Source organism: Eptatretus burgeri, chromosome 11 (genome assembly GCF_056783735.1).
Source record: "Eptatretus burgeri isolate ZD-2024b chromosome 11, Ebu_testis_v1, whole genome shotgun sequence".
In the NCBI taxonomy this organism is placed as follows: Eukaryota; Metazoa; Chordata; class Myxini; order Myxiniformes; family Myxinidae; genus Eptatretus; species Eptatretus burgeri.
In genome coordinates, this window is record NC_140971.1 from 13,812,885 (window position 1) to 13,832,882 (window position 19,998).

The window sequence follows — 19,998 nt, forward strand, 5'->3', positions numbered from 1 at the left end:
CCTGCGGTGAACTCCAAGGCATCCACCGGCAACATCAAGGACGGTGGTCTTGAAGGTGCTCCACAACTCTTCAGGTCCCCCAAGTGTCCACTCAGCCTGTTCGCAAACTCCTCAGCTACTCTCTCATCCCTGAGCTTGGCAACATCCAGCCTAGGCTGGGATGGTACCATTCTCCAGGATTTAAGGTGCAGCTTTAGAGTTGCTACAACAAGCCTGTGGTCAGTATTGAGGAACTGAGCACTCCGGTAGACCCTGCAGTTCTGGATCATCCTCCAACGACCGTCAATGAGGACATGGTCAATCTCCTTTGCCACACCGCCAGCGTTGGAATACCAAGTCCAGCGATGAGCTTGCGGGCGCTGAAACCATGAACCCACCCTAAGTCCATGACTTCTTGCAAAGTCAAGGAACTTAGTGCTATTCTGGTTCATAGTTCCTGACCCATGGGGACCAACACACACCTCATAACCATCCCTATCAGTTCCAGTCGATGCATTGAAATCCCCCAAGACTAGAAGTGTATCTCGTCTGGGGCACTGATCAACCACAGACTCGAGTGTGGGGTAGAATGTGTCCTTCACGGTAAGATCACTCGCCTCAGTCGGAGCATAAATAGAGACCAGGGAAATGACACCTAAGGAGTGACGAATCCTTAATCTCATAATACGCTCGTTGACCGGTGTTACCTCAATTATCATTGGGGTCAGCTTATTGGACACAGCTACAGCAACTCCTTGGGTATGGTAACCATCAGAGCGACCAGACCAATAGTAGGTGTAACCACCCACCATTATCTCGCCGCAATCCGGTCTCCGAACCTCAGAGAGAGCTGCAATCCCGATGTCCAAACGCTTGAGCTCAGATGATAACAGAGACAGGTGATCATCCTCTCTTAGGGATAGGACATTCCAGGCACCCACCCGAAGGGACCGCCTCAGGTTAACCCAAGGAGACCGCCGTCTGGTGGACGACACCTCAGCACCACTCCGACACACTCTCCCGCAATCTGACCCAGGGATGTTACCCCGTGGTTTCCCTCCTATCAAAGATTGGGGGGTCCCGAAGAGCTTTGCCCCAATCCCATCATCCGGTGAGCTGCCCTGCGGAAGCTGCACAGGAGGTACTCCCCACGGAGTGGGTTTTCCAGATTTTTTGCGTTTTTGCGTTTTGCGGAATGAAGCGTTTTACGGTGGCTGGAGTGCAAATCCTGCCACCAACCTCCTAATAAGAAGTAACCCAACTGCAGGAGGACGTCCGCAGACACAGTTGGGCACTAGATATGGATGGCCGTTGGCTCACAAGGAGCTCCTCCGCCCTTTGATGTGGAAATGTGGTGGGGACAAATCGCAGAGAGAGAGAGAGAGAGTGGGGGGGGCAAGGCTGGAGAGGAGAGGGTAGAAGACAGAAAGACCACCGACCAGGCTGTGGTGAGAGAGTGAGAGGCCCAAAGACTCAGCCTCATTGCGAGAGATTCTAATGATCCGAAATGCCTTGGTTTCCACAGCGTGAAGCCGAGAAAGGTGGGAGACAGGAGCACCAGCGCAGAGGGGAGAGCAGTACGCCATCAGGCTGCAGACGAAAGCTTTGTAAGTGGTCAGGAGCTCAGGTGGGCTGAGGAAGGACTTTGCACGATGGAGGATTCCCAATCGGCGACTGGTTTTGGAGGCAAGGTTTGAAATGTGGCTTTCCCAGGAAAGGTCATGGCAGATAGTGAGACCCAGAAGCTTGAAAGAAAGGACTTCTTCCAGAGGATTGTTGAGAAAGTGGATGGGAGGTTTTCAAAACGGTCCTTTTGAAGAGACATAGTGAGAGTGTGAGATTTGTCCGGATTGAAAGACATGTTCCACGTCTTGGACCAGTTTGTGATTTTATCCAGATCTGCAGTGAGTGAAGAAGCTGCTGCTTGCCGGTCTGAGGGATGACCGATGGTACGGCAGAGGGTGGAGTCATCAGCAAAGCGATATAGAGAATTTTCCAGAGAGTTGGAAAAATCATAGATGAAAACCAGAAAAAGAACAGGGCCCAGAACACTACCTTGAGGAACTCCAGCCTGGACAGGAAGAGGGGATGAAAGAACTCCATTTAGGGCCACACGTTGACTGCGACAGGAGAGAAAGTCTGCGAGCCATGAGTGGAGATGGCTTTGGATACCATAGGAAGAGAGTTTGGTGAGCAGCGCAGGGTGCCAGACCGTGTCAAAAGCACGTGATATGTCCAGGGATACGGCTCGGATTTCCTGTCTGGCATTGAGGACCTCCATCCATTGTTGGGAGAGCAGAAGCAACATATCCAGGGTAGAGTGACCTGGTCTGAAACCAAATTGATGATTGGAAATCAAGCCATTGGAGAAGAGGAAGGATTTAATGTCTGAAGTGATGATCCATTCCATAACCTTGCTGATGATTGGGAGAAGGCTGATTGGTCTATAGTTGCAGGGATCTGTTTTTGCACCTTTTTTATGCAGGGCAGTAATGTTTGCTGATTTCCAAGCAGATGACAGATGACCTTGAGCAAATGAGAGGGTGAATAGAAGAGAGAGAGAGGGTGAGCAAGAGCAGAATAGCAGGTTTTTAGGACACGTGGGCTGATGCCGTCTGGACCAGTTGCAGAATCTGAGTCGAGGTTTGACAGCAAGCTCTCCACCTTGTCAGGAGAAAAGGACACAGAGTCGAGGGACAGTTGGGTGTGACTGGGTAAGGTGGGTAGAGAAAGCGATCGGTTTTGGACTCAGATTTAGCTGCAAACACCGAGTTTAGGCATTCAGCCTTTTCACGTGCGGTATCAGCAATGCGGCCATTTGAGGTAAGGGAGGGGATGGAGGGGGAACATACACCAGAAACAGATTTGATTAGATGCCACCCGGATTTTGAGGAGGGAGAGAGGTTTGAGAGTTCAGACTTGAGATGAGAAAGATGTTGTTTTCTTGCTCTCCTGAGGGTAGATACACACCTGTTCCAAGCTTTATGGAAGGAACTGAGATTACCCTCAGTTGGGTTTGCTTTCCATGAGGCAAAGGCAAGTTGTTTCAGGACAACTGCCTCGCTACAAGCTTCAGTGAACCAAGGCGGGAGGAAGGGTGGGACAACTGAAGACGAGAGGGGATAAATCTCTGCATGAGGGAGAGCAAGTTTCTTTGAAAGAATTCCCACGATGAGTTGATGTTGGAGAAAGTAGCGATAGGAGACCAGTCTATAAGTTTGAGGGCTGCTTGGAGACCCTGCCAGTCGGCTTGAGTGAAATGACAGACTCGATGGCGGTGAGGTGGTTCTCTGATAACAGCCAGAGAGATGTCCACTTTGACAAGGACGTGGTCAGAAGAACCAATTGGAGCGGAGGAGGAGCAGCAGATATGGTCAGGGAAATTTGTCAAATTAAATCAAGAAGCGATGGAGTACCATTGGTTGAGATCCGGGTCGGGAAGTTGACCGATTGAGTCGCAGAAACTTTTGCTGAAGTACCATGATAGGTGAGAGAGGTGTCCACACCTAGCCAACTGGCATGATGACAATTGAAGTCGCCACATATGAGGAAGAGAGAGTTTGGATGAGAAGATAGAAGTTGGTCCATTTTTCGGATTGTGAGGTGTCGATGGAGTCATCACTGTTTGGTGTACGGTACAGTACACATAAAAACATGAGGTGGGAGTGGAGGGAAGCCGTAGGCAGAGGTATTCCTGAGGGTGTGGGGAGTGAGGGCAGTGCATGGAGAGTGAGGAATAGAGTCTTTGATGAAGAGAGCAACTCCTCCACCAGGATGAGGCTCAGGTCTGTCATACCGGAGGAGGGAGTAACCAGGGAGAGATACTTGGGAGTCAGACACGACTTGGGGGAGGAAAGTTTCTGTGAGGCAGATTATGTCTGGTTTGTCAGTGGCAACCTGTATGGAAAGATCTGAAAGGTTTGAGCGAAGGCCCCGGATATTTGAGGTCCACACTTTGAATGAAGAGGGAGCGGAGGAGGCTTTGGGTGCAAGGGGTGGGAGGGGTGGGGGAGGAAATGACAAGGGATGAGTGGGGGGAGGTAAGGAGGGTTGTTGAAAGAGTGTGGGGGATTGCAGAATAGCTCGGGGAGGGGGCCGGATGAGGAGGAGAAAAAGCTCTGTGGTGCTGGGGGAGAGGGGGGACAAGAGAGGGGGAAGAAGGCAGTTGAGGATTTGAGGAGGTGGAGTGAAGAGATGGAGGTGAGAGGGCAGTGGAAGGAGGCAGCTTTGTGGATGAGGGGGGCAGCTTTGAGAAGGATGAGTGAGGGAGGTGAATGGTAGGAGAAAGGTGAGGGGGGAGTTTTTGAGAAAGGTGAGGGGGGAGTTTTTGATAGAGGTGAGAGGGAGGCTTGGAGGGAGTAGAGTGTGATGGTTGCTTTGAGAGTGAGGGGTGAGAGGGGTGAGTTGGCACTGAAATTGGAAAAAAAAGAATAGTTGATGGAAAGCGAACATTCATAGCAAACTGGGGTTTTAAAAAAGTTTTCGGTCAGAAATGCGATTAAACACATTTTTTGATTGATGCAATAAAGGCGAATTCAGAGAATGGAGAGAAGAAACGCTGTAACAGTTGGATTTTTTCGGCAAGGTATGAAGGAGAGGTCAAATTGAGAGCAGTCTGTTTAAATAGTAGAAGAGTAGTGCATTATGATACAGTAAAGAGGAAGATGAAGCATTATAAGAGTTTGTTTATTATTATTATTATTATTATTATTATTATTATTATTAGTATTAGTATTATCATTGTTTGAGAGAGTTATCAGATTCGGTCATGGAAGTGTTGCAGAAAAAATCGTGAGGTGAATTGTGAAATTGGATCGATAAACGCAGGGGGTGTAAACAGATCACGTGGTTATGGGAGAAGCACTTAGCTCTGGGAGGTGCATCGTCAAAAATGAAATTATTTATTTTAAATAAGGATTTCGTAACATTTGGAAAAGGGAAGGTTGAAGTGAAATCGTGGAGGTGTGTGGGGAATTTGGACGGTAAATGCAGTGTGAAGCTGCTGGGTCGATGAAAAGTACCAGGGGGAGAGAGAGAGAGAGAGAGAGAGAGAGAGAGAGAGAGAGAGAGAGAGAGAGAGAGAGAGAGAGAGAGAGAGAGAGAGAGAGAGAGAGAGAGAGAGAGAGAGAGAGAGAGAGAATGAGAGACAGACAGACAGACAGACAGACAGACAGACAGACAGACAGACAGACAGACAGACAGAGACACACACGTGGTTACAGGATGTGGAGATCGAAAGGATACAAGGAAGATTATTATTTTTGAAGAACAGGTAAGATTCTGGAATGGAAGGTTGTAAATCGGAAGAAATCATGAAGGTAATGGCAAGAGAGGGTCAGCTCAGTAGATGGTGTAGATGGTGTGCAGTAGAATAAAGATGGTGTGCCGGCAGGAGGGGGAAGAAGAAGAGGAGGATGAAGAAGAAGAAGAAGAACCGAGACTTGTGAGTGTGCAAGGAGAAAGGTAGTTTTTTTCTTTTTTTTATTTAAGACAAGAAATAGAGTGTTTCGTTGGGAGGGATGGGGGACGTTCGGAAAGTGGGGAAGATAGAAGTTAAAGGTAATGGGGAGAAAATACAAATAAACACGATCGTACACCGAGGGGCACGATGGGTAGGCCTCAAGCACTCGGTAAGACAAGTTCAACGAAAACTCACAAAATAGCACGATTTTTGAAACAAAACCGAACTAGGAACACACAGTAACATGTAGGTGAGAAAATAAACAGTTACAACGGGACAGATAACGACCAGAAACTTAACTTTGAGATCGACAGCAGAGAGCCCTGAAAGAGACCTGCCAATGCTCCAAACCCAGCACTGGAAGTTGCTGTAGCTGTGTCCAGTAAGCTGACTTCAATGATAATTGAGGTAACACCGGTCAATGAGCGTATTATGAGACTAAGGATTCGTCACTCCATCGGTGTCATTTCCCTGGTCTCTCTCTGTATATGCTCCGACTGAGGCGAGTGATCTCACCGTGAAGGACCCATTCTGAAAACGTCTGAAAACGGGCTTGGACCTACCCTACGGTCTCCCCCCCCCAACCTATCGCCTATGCCTGTCCTTGTCTGTACCCACCTCCATTAGCTTGCAACAACAACAAAAAAAACGAAATTTAGACAATTTTTTTGATTCACGAGTCAGTAAGTGACCATTATATTCGTTATGGGTGTGTGTCTGTCTGTCTGTCTGTCTGTCTGTCTGTCTGTCCCGAGCATAGCTCTGTGGATTTTGATCCAATCTTGATAAAATTAGGGTGCGAGGTTTATATCATGATCTAGTTGTGTTTTCCGTAGAATGGGCATGCTGCACCCATTATGGGCGGAGCCACGGCAAAAAAACGTGTTTTTAGGGGGTAGCCGGTTTCAAGTTACATCTTCTCTGACGGGGTTTGTCGAATTTGGCAGGGGTTTCAGTATTTGGTTAGCCCAATGGCACCTGCATAGCCCCACGGAGCTCGATTTTTTTTTTTCATTTCCGTCCCAAGGTCAAAGTCACAAGGTCACAAACTTATAAAATGTCAAAAAAATCAAGAAGCTGGGCATCGAGCTCCTCAGGTTTTCATCTGTTTCGAATGAAAGTTGGTATGCAAGTTGTGCTCTTCGAGTACTCCAACTTTCATCATTTACGTTTTTCCCGATTCCCGCCAGTTTGCCCGTGGCGTCCCCTCAAATGTCAAAAAATAAAAAAGGCGAACCGTGTACATTGCTCGTGAAGCATCGCCGTCTCCACACTTGTTTATTATTATTATTTTTATATATGCATATATATATATATATATATATATATATATATATATTTATAAGTACATGTGTCCCAAGCCCCCTTATCGTCTTTGTTTGGCTAACCTGTCCTGACCGTCTATCCCCAATCCCTAAGATCATTTTTGAGGGGATTGAGGAAGAAACTAGTGAATCCGTCTTGAGGCCCAATGCAGCCTCAGAATAACTCCCTCAGATTTCAGCAATTTCCCAAGGTGAGTCCAGCAGCCTAAGAACAGTGAAGGGATGGATGGTGCGAAGGGGTACACGTTTCCTATCTATCCTGGCATTTATTAACGTTAATCTATCCCTGGGGCTTTTCAACACACCTGTCTCTTTAAACTATCGGTTCTAGAAACCATGGATTCCCGTTGCCTGTGTTGGTGTTCGTTATTAATTTGGGCCTGGCCCACAAATTTTCTCTCGTGCTATTGCACAATTTTGTGGCTGGGCAGCGTGGCTCCATTGGCAGGGATACCCATCTGCCAAACTCGAACTACGGCACCCCCGGGTCGCTGAGGCTGTCTCCGAGCATACCTACTCCATATGAACATGGGGAATGCCCCTGGCAGTGTTCCCTTCGATGCCCACATGGCATTTTGGTGCTCCTGGTCCCGTTTCCGTGGGCTGCCCATGCCCATTACACTAACTCGATCTCTTGGACCTATGGCCTACTCTGGACGACGACTTCGGTGCCCAGGGGGCCCTCTACTCAGTGCACACATTTCCACAGCCACGCTCCCAGCTGGCCAATGGACTCCTGCACCCTACAAAAAGGTTTTGTGCCTTCATTCAACACCAACAACAAAACGACATCCGATTGTTTAATTTAACTAACCCACTAACGAACATTACACGAACCCCGAGTTCCCTTGGGTAGGATTCACTCCTCCCCCCAATCATTCATTCGCACCATGCATTCCACATTCACTCCACTCGCACTTGGTCTCGCTGACCGACATTCACTCATTATGTTTCTTTCTTGATTTTATTCACTTCGACACTGATGCTCCACAACGTTCCCCTAACTATCTCGTGCTCCCCGTCATCCCTTATTCTAATGCACGCTCCATTTAATTCTACCTAGCTAATCTACGTCCCCACGACACGCTCCATGTCTGTTCCTGTCTCAAATCTATTCTAAATTCTAAACTAAATTCCCACTAACTCATCCCACCGGGCCCCATGGAGAACTGCTCATGCGCCATGAGGCCAGTCTAACTACGGCTAAACCTTTCCCCTAAACTAGTGCTGCTTTGCCCCACGACGAGGATGTTCGCTACATCCTGGCCAGGGATCGGGTACTCGTGCAAAGTCTCGGTAGGCCTTGCATCGCCAGGGCGGCGGTTTGCAACTCGCTCGTCCCCTTCGTTCGGACGATAATTGGAAGCGTAACGTCGCCCCTTCGATCGCATTACACATCCGCTTCTAAGCCATCCACCATGTGAGCCGTGCGTTTCTCACCTGGCTTTCGTGCTGCGCGATCCCTGCCAACCTCACTCGCACACAGGCCCGGCGGCGGCGTCGGGACACGTTCCGCGAATTCCACTCGCTGCGCGCAGCATGCGGAGCCTCGCACACGTGCTCACATGGGGCCACGTGCGTTCCAAATTCACACCATTGCCACCATTTTAGCCATCCACGTGGTTTTAGACGCCGGCGCCTGCCTTTTGCCATCGACGTTTGACACTCCGTTCAGCAGCTCTATGGATGCCAACCGGCTCTTTTCCATATCGGGCTGTACATTGAGGTGATAATTATTGTTTACGTTTTATGAGCACTTCACGTTTTTGCTTGGTAATTCTGGCAAATGGCTGCTTTTTGCCATTCGTCCAGCACCACAGGCATGGCGTTGTGGGCCAGGAGTGATCGCGGGACAGGCAGGTTGTCACGGCAACAAGACGCAAATGGGGCGGGGTGGAGTTGGCTGTAGTCTGTGCCCGCCCAGACGGGCCGCATATAAAGAGGATGAGAGGTCCGTTCTCGGCGGGTCAGTCGACAACCAGTCAGTTGGCGTCAGTGAGTCGGCATCAGTCAGACGGCTTTACCAGTCAGTCGGAGTCCAGTCAGTCAGACGGATTTACCAGTCAGTCGGAGTCCAGTCAGTCAGACGACTTTTCCAGTCAGTGAGTCGGTGTCAGTCTGACGGCTTTAGCAGTCAGTCAGACGACTTTACCTGTCAGTGAGTCAGTGTCAGTCCGACGGCTTGCGGGTCAGTCGACAATGAGTCAGTTTGTGAGTCAGTTGGTGTCAGTGTGTCGGTATCAGTCAGATGGCTTTACCAGTCAGTCAGACGACTTTACCAGTCAGTGAGTCTGTATCAGTCAGATGGCTTTACCAATCAGTCGGAGTCCAGTCAGTCAGACGGCTTCTCCAGTCAGTTGGCACCAGTGAGTTCGTGACAGCCTCAGTTCCTCACAGCTCCTCGCAGCGCCTCAGCTCCTCACAGCGCCTCACAGCGCCTCAGCACCTCACAGCACTTCACAGTTCCTCACAGCACCTCAGCCCCTCACAGCACCTCGCAGCACCTCACAATTCCTCACAGCTCCTAACAGCTGTCCGTCGGTTGTTGCTCCTGTTGGCTCCTGGCGGTGGGTGATGCTCGGACCGTTAATCTCCTTCTGCTCGAGACCTGCTCTTGACGTACCTGATTTTTGGTGTCCCTGGTTCCTGGGTGCTGGCAACAGACAAGGCACGCTCACACATTTCAGGACGTTTTTATTTGATGTACGACTTCTATCTGGTGAGCGAGATGATTTCTCTTCCCCCCCCCCCCCCTGAATGATCTGCTGGGTACCCTTGTCTGTGTTTAATTGTTAAGTATGGCATAGAGATAAGCATCTGCTCTTTGTCTCTTTTTCTATCAGTGCCTGATTAATTCTTTATTTGCTTGCGATTATTTTGATTGATTTGAATTTACTAATTTTTACCACACGGAAGTAAAAAGTTCTTTCTATTTATTTATTTATTTTCTTATTAACAAATTGCTTTGTTAACGTTCCAACCTGTCCGTGCTTGTCCTTTCCTTCCATTGATCCAGCATTGTCCGAACCTGGATATACTGGGAGGCAATTACCACACAAATTGACCTGTAATAGTCGGCACGCACCAGCGGTTAAACGCTCGGCCACCCTAATTAAGATCTAATCAAGATAAGATTGGTGTTTTGCCGAGGGCACGCTCACCGTTCAGGAAACCACGCGACCTCAAATTAAACGGCATAATTAGAGGGTGGACACTGGAACTCGTGGTTAACTGATTGGCATTCGTGGTTCTAAAGCAACCCACTGCACCACAAAGTTAATTGTGAGCGGTGGCCCCAGGTCCGGCTCTTCCGAGGACAAACGGGGATTAAACCCCCTCATTATACACTCGGTACCCGTGGCTGTAACAACATATACAGTGTATATATATATATATATATATATATATATATATATATATATATATATATATATATATATATATATATATATATAATACTGTATGTGTGGAATACTAGAGTGTGTATTGGTTGCGGTATTACAGGGGCAAGTATGAATCATTTTTCATCCTTTCGTACCTGACTTCCTCCCCATGTGGTGTGAGTAATTGTGCTTTAGGGATGGTTACCCCCGAGAAGAGTGCACCATTATGGAGCAGTGAGGAATCATTAAGTTTTTACTTTGTAAAGGTGTCAAACCATGTGCCGTTCTTTGGAGAATGACTGAACAGGATTGCACAAATGGATGTATGTGTGTGTATCTCTATAAACCTGATGAGCACCTCTTTAACATTTTCACTGGAATGGTGACCATGAACTTTTGTGCCACACCAGCAATTGCTGCAAGGGTCCTGACCACAGCAGGTGACATATATTCAGCCTGTTTTGGGCAACTATTATACAGTTAACGGGATCTCTACATTACAACCTGGAAAAATATATAAAATATATATTGAAATATTACAGCGGTGCCTGCAGGGAGGCAGGGTTGGATTAACATAGGGGCACATGGGGTCACGTGCCCTGGGTCCCCCTCGCTAAGGGGCTCCCCTGAAAAAAGCATGTTTTTTTTCGAAAAAAATCTTATAAAACATTCCATTATGTGTTTTCATACACATGCTAATCACATGTAATCAGGCTCGGGCAATAGCCAGCAGGTAACTGAAGGTGAACTTGTCCACACAAGCTTACAGATATCAAGGATTTTTCATCTTATTGATTTTGTTGTTTCAGCTCAGCCTTGCACTTGCTGTGCACATATATTGATATTTATTATCGTTTTTCTCCATGACCATCAAACAAATTTTACTGCCGGTGCTTAAGCTCAATTAGTGTTGCGGCTTAAAAAACAAAACGACTCAGGTCAGTTCATGGAGGAAGGGAAGGCGAAGTGCAATCGCCCACGATACCCACTGCTGATTGCACTTGGTTTTAACACGTGTTTCATGCACACTGTAGTTTCATGCGATCTGGCCTGTGCGACGCGATCAGATCATCAAGCGACTGAAGACGAACTTGTCCACACCAACCTAATGATGTAAAGGATTTTGCTGCTTTGTGATTTTGGCCTTTTAGGGTAGGCCCTGTGGTTCACTTTTAGTTTTATCTTCTCTGTCCATGACCAGGGTGTTTAAATTTTATCTGACTTCTGTTTTTCAAGATGTCAACCGAGCATGTGAGCAGATGCGGCATCATGTATGTCACCTGATCCCAATCATGAAACTGACAAACTGGATGAAGGGAAAGATGGTTGAGAGCCCCAATCCTGCTGATATCGCTGAGAAGAGTGAATCATTCTTGAACACCCCTTGAAAAGAGAAGGTGAAGGCCCGATCGACAGATCCAGGGGAATGGTTTCCCATGGAGGAATCTTGCATTGGCCACTGGTCAAACTTAGGCCCCGAGGTGTGCCGGAATAAAACAGATACTGGGAAAAACTCTGGATCAAAACGATTTTACCCACTGACCCAAGATAAGCCCAAGGAGCACGATCGTTTTTTCAAAACAAATATGTTTTATACTTTTCTACAAATTGGAGAGTCGCAAACATAATTCAGCCCACCATGCCTCCGCAAACACCATACTAATTTATCAACACAAGATCCAAGGAAGAAAATGCAAATTGTTTTTTTTTGGGGGGGGGGGGTTCAGCATATAACGACAATTTTTATGCCTCTGCTGATGAATTTGCCAGTGGCCTTATGTTTTCAGGTTGTCCGTCCGTCCATACGTACATTCGTCCACGCTTATCCAATTGAGATGAATTTTTCACCGGAGGTGTGACAATTCATGGAGAATGTTTTAACGACAATTATGATGTCATAGGTCACTTGGTGTGCAGCCATGTTGGAAAAAAGGAAAAAACTTTGGACCTCTGTATCTCTGAAACCGCTCCATGGGAAAAATTGTATGGGGGAGGGGGAATGATAACGTCATTGGTCACGTGGTTCGGCAGCCAAAAACCTTCAAAAATCTTCTTCTCTGAAAGTGCTGAACAGATCGAGGGGAAACTTTACAGATATGATCACCTATCCATGAGGAACAAAAAGTTCTCCACCTATGACGTCATAGGTCACATGGTTTGGCAGCTATGATTTTCTAAAGAATAAACCTTTAAAAATCTTCTTCTCCAGAACGGCTTGACAGAGTGAGGGGAAACTTCACTCACATGTTCCCCAAGCCTTGGAGATACCGGGGTGATCACGAGTCGTTAATGTCACATGTTCTGGTAGCCATATTGGATTGAATGAAAATCTTTTAAAAATTCCTTCTCTTGAACCGCTTCATCAATCGACATGAAATGTCAAAGTTATGATCAAGTAGTAATGGGGAATATATGTTTTAAATTTCAACTTGATCAGATGCATGGTCTGGTAGCCAGAATTATTTAATATTTTGAATCTGGGTACAGGGATTTAATTCAAACTTTGTACAAGTATGTGCAATGATGTAATAATGTGGGTGGAGGCATATCTGGCGATGTCACGATGTCGAAGAGTGCTCTTCTAGTTGAGGTATCCTGGAACTCATTGCAGAACTCGACCAATTCCTTGCCAATCATATTCGTGAATTTGGTCAGAAGAGCAAGGGGAAGAAATCATATCTTTCTACAAGGAAGTGATAAGAATCATGTCAGTAAAAAAAATGAGGGCCCATATTAATAACGAAATAGAAATAGAAAAGTACTTCTCCATTTTTGTCGACTCAACCCCACATCTCACCCATGTCGATCAACTAACAATCATCATGAGATATGTCAAAGATGGGGATCCTATTGAACGATTCCTTACATTTCTGCAACCTGACGGTCAGAAGGCCTTGACACTAGCTCAAGCTCTACTTCAGTTTCTTGAAAAGTAATCTATCAATCTCTCTGATTGTTGTGGGTAGACATATGTTGGGACAGTATTCTGGCCTGCAGGCTTCACTTGAAACAGTTAACCCTCTTGCACAGTACGTGCCCTGTGCTGGTCATTCGCTGAACCTTGTAGCTGCCTGAAGCTACAAGGTTTTTTTGGGGGATTTATCCATATTTTTCAGATTCAAATTGTTGATGGCAGATGTTGTGTTCATGTCTGAAAGAACATGATGGTAGATTAACAGTCAAGTTTTGTCTGAGACCCGATGGTCAGTACAAGCAGATGCAACAAAAGCACTAGCTGGTGGAACAAGATCATTCAAGCAGCTTTGAGAAATATTGCAAGAGATGCAGAGCAGAAGCCCAACACCAGACATGATCATGATCAAAATTTAAAAAAAAAAAAAAAAAATCGGACATGATCAAAAAAGACATGATGCCAACGACCTGGCTACCACAATGGATCATCTCGATACAGCATTCCTTTGTCATCTGTGGAATACAATTCTATCTGTTTCAACAATATGAGTCAGGCACTGCAAGCTTCAGATATAAGATATGAAAACAGCTGTCAATCTTGTGTCTTTTGGGAAAGGATATTTTGCATCGTTACATGACCGCTTTGAGGACTTTGAGAACGAAGCGAAATAAATTTCAGACAAGTCAGAATACAAAGCAACCAGGAGCCATGTTGTTCAGGGCAGCAGACAATATGACTACAATGAGCCACCAGAAGAGACAGTCTTCTCTGTTAGAGAACGCTTCCGCTGCGAAACATTCTTGGCCATAATAGGCAAGCTTATCACAGATTTGGCAGCAAGATGTTCTGCGTATCAAATGGTCTACAATGACTTCATGGTTGTTACAGATTCCTGTAACCTTAGCCAGGAGGAGCTCAGATGCGAGGCTGGAAAGCTGGCACAAGAATACTCCACGGATGTGAGTCTGGAGGTTGTCCCAGGTGAGATGGTGCAGTTCGTGAGTTTTGCCAAGCAGAGGGACCGCACTTCTTCAAGAAGCCAAGCTTAGCTACCTTACAAAGAAAGAATTGTAAACACTTTCCTTAACGTATTGATGGCCCTCCGTATATAACTATGTATGATGGTTACAAACTGCAGTGGGGAGAGATCTTTCAGTAAGCTTGCTCTGTTCAGTGGAGAGAGATCTGATCAAGAACAAACTGCGTATTTTGATGCAACATCACCGGTCAGTGCATTGTCCCTCCTCAGGATTGAAAGCAAATTACTGTGACAACTGGACTTTTGAAGATGTAATACATTAATTTACAGCTTTAAAGTCTCGCAGACATTGTATATAGTTTTTATTTCGTACATTGATAAGGTCAGACATCCTCGAGGAATTACACTCATCTTCGGAGAAAAGGTGGGTTCAATGGACGAATGGCTCAGAGAAGGCAACACCTTTCTCATCCCAATGTCTGAAGGGGAAACACCTGCCTCAGATTTTGAGAACAAGAGCATTTCTACCAACAACACATGAACTCCAAACAAGAATCAAACCCAGTGCAACATAATATTTAAAATGTACTTCACCACGTTATGTATTATTGAGTTGTGTGACAATTCCATGGGGATGTGCTTTCTAGTCATTAACATTCCATTTCATGAAAATATCGTCCGCACTCATCTCGATGTTGTGGTTCCTCTTGGTCTGGAAGGTTCGAGTGTCCTCTTTGAGTGAACTAACCAAAGACTTTATAAACGGTTTGTGCTGCTTCCTTGCATGGTCCTCAGCACTTTGAGGACAGAGCACGGCAAACCCCGTGGGTTACACTCGTGTTCCGTGCTGGTAAAACTGATCTGCTCATGTTTTTTGCCCCTCTTTTTGAATGAATAATGTAACGTGCATCTCTACCCTGTTTTAGGTCACTTGGAACGTAGTTCCAGGGAGCTTCGAGGATGGCACGCAGTCCGTCTGTCTGTCTGTCCCTCCACAAACATTTGCAACTTCCTCTTTGAAACCACACATACGATTTCGATGAAACTTCACAACCTTCATCACCCGGTGTGTACCAAAGTTTGTTCACACCATAACAAATGTTTTATCGGAGTCTAAGGGAGTCTACCAGAGGGGGGGGGGGGTAGGTTTCCCACCAAAATAGGTATTTGCTTTCTTCTCAGAAACTACACATGCAATTCTGATGAATTTAAAGTAAAGACCAGTTACTGCACCGTAGTCCCAAGAAGGAAGCCAGACATAACAAAAAAAAACAAAAAACACACACACGTGGCCAAAAACACTGGCACCCTTACACCTTTTTCAAAGAACTCAATTTTCTCTAAAAACAAGTTGAAATTGACAAAAGTATTTGGTCTCCACAATTCTTTATTTCACTGTTGATATTACAGAACCTTTGTTTTGGATTCAGAACTTAATACATCCTTTTAAATCAGAAAATGAAAAGAAATGTCATTGACAAAATTATTGGCACCCTCGACTGAATATTTGGAAGCACACATGACCACAACCTTCATCAACCTTGACGTATCAAAGTTTGTTCAGGCCATTTAAAAGTTGAGGTTTCAGGAGGTCTATGGGAGGGGTGGGGGGGCGGCGGGGTCACCCCCAAAAATATATTTGCTTTCTTCTCCAAAATCACACACACAATTTCGATGAAACTGACCACAACCTTCATCACCCATGATCGAGGCAAAGCTTGTTCACTGCATTAAAAAAATTCCATAGGTATTTACTTTCTTCTCCATTACATATTTTGTGGGTTATCTATGCCGACCAGTGGTTCCCTGTTTTTTTTTATCCAGTCGCGACCAGGTGAGCGCCCAGAGGTATTGTCCCTCTATGTTTATTTATTCTCATCCTTTAATCCTAAACCCTTAAACTTCCAAGGCAAATTATTCACCAAGACTAATCATTCCAAATCTTCCAGAATACAATTGTTTTTCCCATTCCGATGCACTTCTAATCGGGGGTATTGCACGAAAAGGTCTCTTGTGAAAAAGTTGTCCTTTGCAAGGAGGATTATAATTTCCCATGGTAGCCTGGTAGGTAAACACATTTTTACATTTATTTCATAGACTTGATTTTTCGAACAGAGTTCAGCTAGACATAATGCATTCATCAAAATTGCACATTCAACTTTAATGATTTATACCTGTAATGTGCTGTATTTGTGATAAATTTCATTACATGCCACAAAGGGGGTGGGGGTTAGCGAGTGCCCCGGGCTCCCCTGGAAGCTTAATCTGGCCCTGCAGGAAGGTACATTGGAATTGGGAGAAGAAAGCGGAAGAAGGACCTTGTGGAGGAAACAAGCCGAGTTGGATTTGAAATGACGACTCATGGTTCTGAGGTGTTAGGTTTTTGCAGGACTTGAGAGCGCTATCAAGACGTGGTTGTTCGGGGGTTCACGAACAGACGATTTTTCGTCGAACCATCTGTTTCCACCATTGCGAAGCTCTATGTAAGAGATGGCAGTGGAAGAGATAAGTACTGGGTGTTAAAAAACAGCCAATTCAAAATAATGAGGTATAAATAAACAATAAAAATGTACAAAATGGTCAAAAAGGCCGATATCAAGACACGGTTCACTTTATCTCTGCACCGAAATGGTCTATGGCCGTTAAACAGAAAATGAGTGATCAGACGGAATTACCTCTGGCACTGATGTCCACCCAAATTGCATGGTCAGCAACAGAGGGCGGTCGTCCGCATTAAGAAGCAGCGGGATGGTGGAATTTGCTTGTATAAATGGAGCAATCTCTCGACGGGGTTGAAGGATAACATCGCCAAGGCCGCTTTGCCAATTTTTTTGCGTCGATACTCGTCGTGGAGAGATTTCTTCCGAAAAAATGTTATGTCCAACAGACAAAGGATAATAAAAGGTTGGTGGTCATCAAGACGGCAGGTGAGCTGGCTGGCGAGGAAAACACAACAAGCTCATCAATATGAACAACTGTCTCAAAAACACACAACAAGCTCATCAATATGAACAACTGTCTCAAAATACACAACAGGTTTTCTTGATCAATCGGGAGAAAAATCGGAATGGAGTTAATGATATAGCAAAATGTAGATAAAGGCGGAATAATTAATGAAACGGTTGATGGAACAAATTTTTAAAAAATAATAATTTAAGGCAAATAAATTGAACAGCTATACGTATTATGTCCTCTGAGAGGAGAATAATAATTTGGTATATTGTATAGTACTTGAATTATAACACTGGATATTTTAGATGCGACGCAAATAATCCGACGATAAATTATGCCAAATTATAGAACTGTAAATATATTTTGAATAAAACTCATGCAAGGCGTGGGAATGTTCACCAAAAACGTTAAAAACAAACAACCTTTCAAAACATTTCGAGCATCAATGCATCACGATGCACGGATTGTCTCTGAGATGGCACAAGGACACGACGACGTGCACAATAATCATCGTACAAATGAATAAAATAGCACAATAATCGAACAGCCTTATATTTTACTTACGAAGTCAGGGCATAGTGAAAAATACACTGAACGGGTTTGATTCCAGCACGAGGAACTCGATGGGTTGGTGGGTAGGTCCACGTCCTTTTGTTCTTTTTGACCAAAGCTCCAGTAGATGTCTGCGACTGACCCTCGATGCCGACCGTCACTCTTTGGTTTCCCCCCACTGTCTGATCTCTTCACTCTTAATGGTCCATCATGTATCTCTTGTCATGTTCATTGATGATACTAAGCTTTCTAGGTCTGTGTCATCATAAATATTCATGTTTATAAATCTCACGCATGCACACACACACACACACACACACACACACACACACACACACACACACGATTGGTTTGAGGAAGCTTGCTGGGAAGTGGGTGAAACGTCGCCTGAGACCGGTTGTGCTCTTGTTTATTACTTAAAATTCGCAGAGCAGATGTAGTTACGTTTTTTGGTTGGATGCACCTTTCCTCTTTAGAAAAATGTATCATCCCAACCCCCCTCAATCATATAATATGTCTGCTGGCACTTGATGTCCCACTGACTGTGACTGGTGAGGGCAGATTGTATTTGGCTCCAACAAGTGCTGTCTGCAACATGTACACATTGTATTACATTCGCCAATCACAACCAGGAAGCATCATTGATGTTATTAAGCAGTCAGGGAAAGTATTAATGCAATTATAGAATTCTCCTGACTAGGACCAACATCATGATGATGACCTTGTCACGACGGCGTCATGCCTGCCAATCCCGAAGGGCATCCAGCAGTTCATGTGAGGCAAAGTCAAAAGCTGTGACCAAGAAGATGAAAAGCGAAGCTCCCGACCTGGTTTCGCTCTTCGGCCTGCGAGGCATCAAGTGCCAGTATACAAGCCGAAATGGCTTCAAAAGTCACCAGGTTGATGGAACAGCGATATGTTGTCCTGATGAGCCCGAAGAAGGGCGAAACCAGGTCGGTAGCTTCTCTTTTCATCTGCTTGGTCACAGCTTTTGACTTTGCCTCACATGAACTGCTGGATGCCTTTCGGGGTTGGCAGAGGCATTACGCTGTCGTGTTGAGGTCATCATCACAATGTTGGTCCAAGTCAGGAGAATTTCATAATTGCATTAACATATATACACATACATGGCTGGCAGGATGACCAAGAGGTGTGCACACTGTCTCCAAGCTGTCTAATCTGGGTTCAAATCTTGATGAAGTTATAAATGGTCGTCCAGGTGTTTCACAGGTAGGGCGATTCATTAATGTGTTCCTCGGATGGATGCTAAGCTGGGTGTTCCATCTGGCAGTAGTCCGAAACAAATTCCGTATTCCTGGGTCGGAGTGATAACCCATGCAGGATTGCAAAAATGGACAAAAAAACTGCTTTGGCAGATCCGATGGTCTGTCTGCACAGAGCATGGTACACGCATGACACACACACGCACATATATATGTACACACACAAACACAGTTGGCACAATGCATCGCATCACATCACGGTCACGCTCGTAGAAACCCCTAAAGCAAACTGTTTGATCGTTTCAACCTGATCTTTCGATTTCACTTAAGCTCGAACATTTCATGTGCCATCGAGTCGGATTGACAGCGCGGGCCTCGTCGCCGCCTTGTTTACATCTGTGAAGTGTCGAGCGCGTTTATCTGACAATGCCTCCCTCGCGACCCCCTCGTCGTCAATACGCCGGAACCTAACAATGTGCAGCGATCACGTCCCAATTTGTCGTGAACACAATGTCCTCTTTCACTCGGATGGACAAACGCAAATTTAAGGCAAAAATACACAAAGAACATTTCATGCAGGTCTTGTTCCTTCTTCAAGGCGCATGGAACAGGCTTTTCCGAACCGATAAGCATCCTCGAAAGAGAGCGCGTTTCGCGTCGTGGGAAACTGTTCTCAAGAGCAAGAGCACCGCACTGAGGTTGTTCCGTCCTTACTGGGAAAGCATTTCGAATTTCGAACCACCGTCGTCTGACTAGGAGGCAACACTCGGGTGAGACCTAACGACAACCCTGAGGACACGTGAGGTTCCGCACAAGATTGTTGGACGTGAAAGGTTTCTGGTTTCCTGGGAGTCTTTTCAGTTGGTGGCCTACTGTTTGCCTCGATGACGATGACCGCTACCCGAGCAGAAGTGGCATAAGTTCGAAAGGTGGTTGCATCGTATGTGATGGAATAAGCACGGGCGCGCACGAGTGCCATTGACCTTAAAGCACGTGCTTCCAAACGCGCACGGACGCCTGGGAATGATGTCAAAGTGGCCGAAATGTATGCCATGCGGGATGCGACGTCCATCAGCTGCTCATCACGGTCGCCCTTCAGAGCACATCGAGTGCAGGATCGTGCGCGGCCACCCGCTGCCCGTAGCCCCGCCCCCCATCCTCTTGGCTCCTCCTCTAAGCGAGCGCGCGCGGCGTGGGCGCCGCGGCTCTGATGAATATTGATCTCTTGCT

At 45.9% G+C, this 19,998-nt stretch overlaps 1 protein-coding gene and 1 long non-coding RNA gene across 2 annotated transcripts in view; one reads left to right on the forward strand and one right to left on the reverse strand.

The window, feature by feature from the left end:
• The window catches only part of LOC147016539 (zinc finger homeobox protein 4-like), a 257,312-nt gene that overhangs the window by 14,077 nt on the left and 223,237 nt on the right, over positions 1–19,998 (forward strand). Inside the window, exon 2 of the mRNA XM_085845278.1 lies at positions 14,968–15,107. The gene's annotated coding sequence lies outside the window, so the exon portion shown is untranslated. The remainder of the gene's footprint in view (positions 1–14,967; positions 15,108–19,998) is intronic.
• Positions 15,418–19,965, reverse strand: LOC147016540 (uncharacterized). Its single transcript, XR_015049087.1, has 3 exons — positions 17,558–19,965; positions 16,717–16,977; positions 15,418–16,520 (listed from the first exon to the last, which is right to left on the reverse strand). It is a non-coding gene; the product is annotated as an uncharacterized LOC147016540 (long non-coding RNA).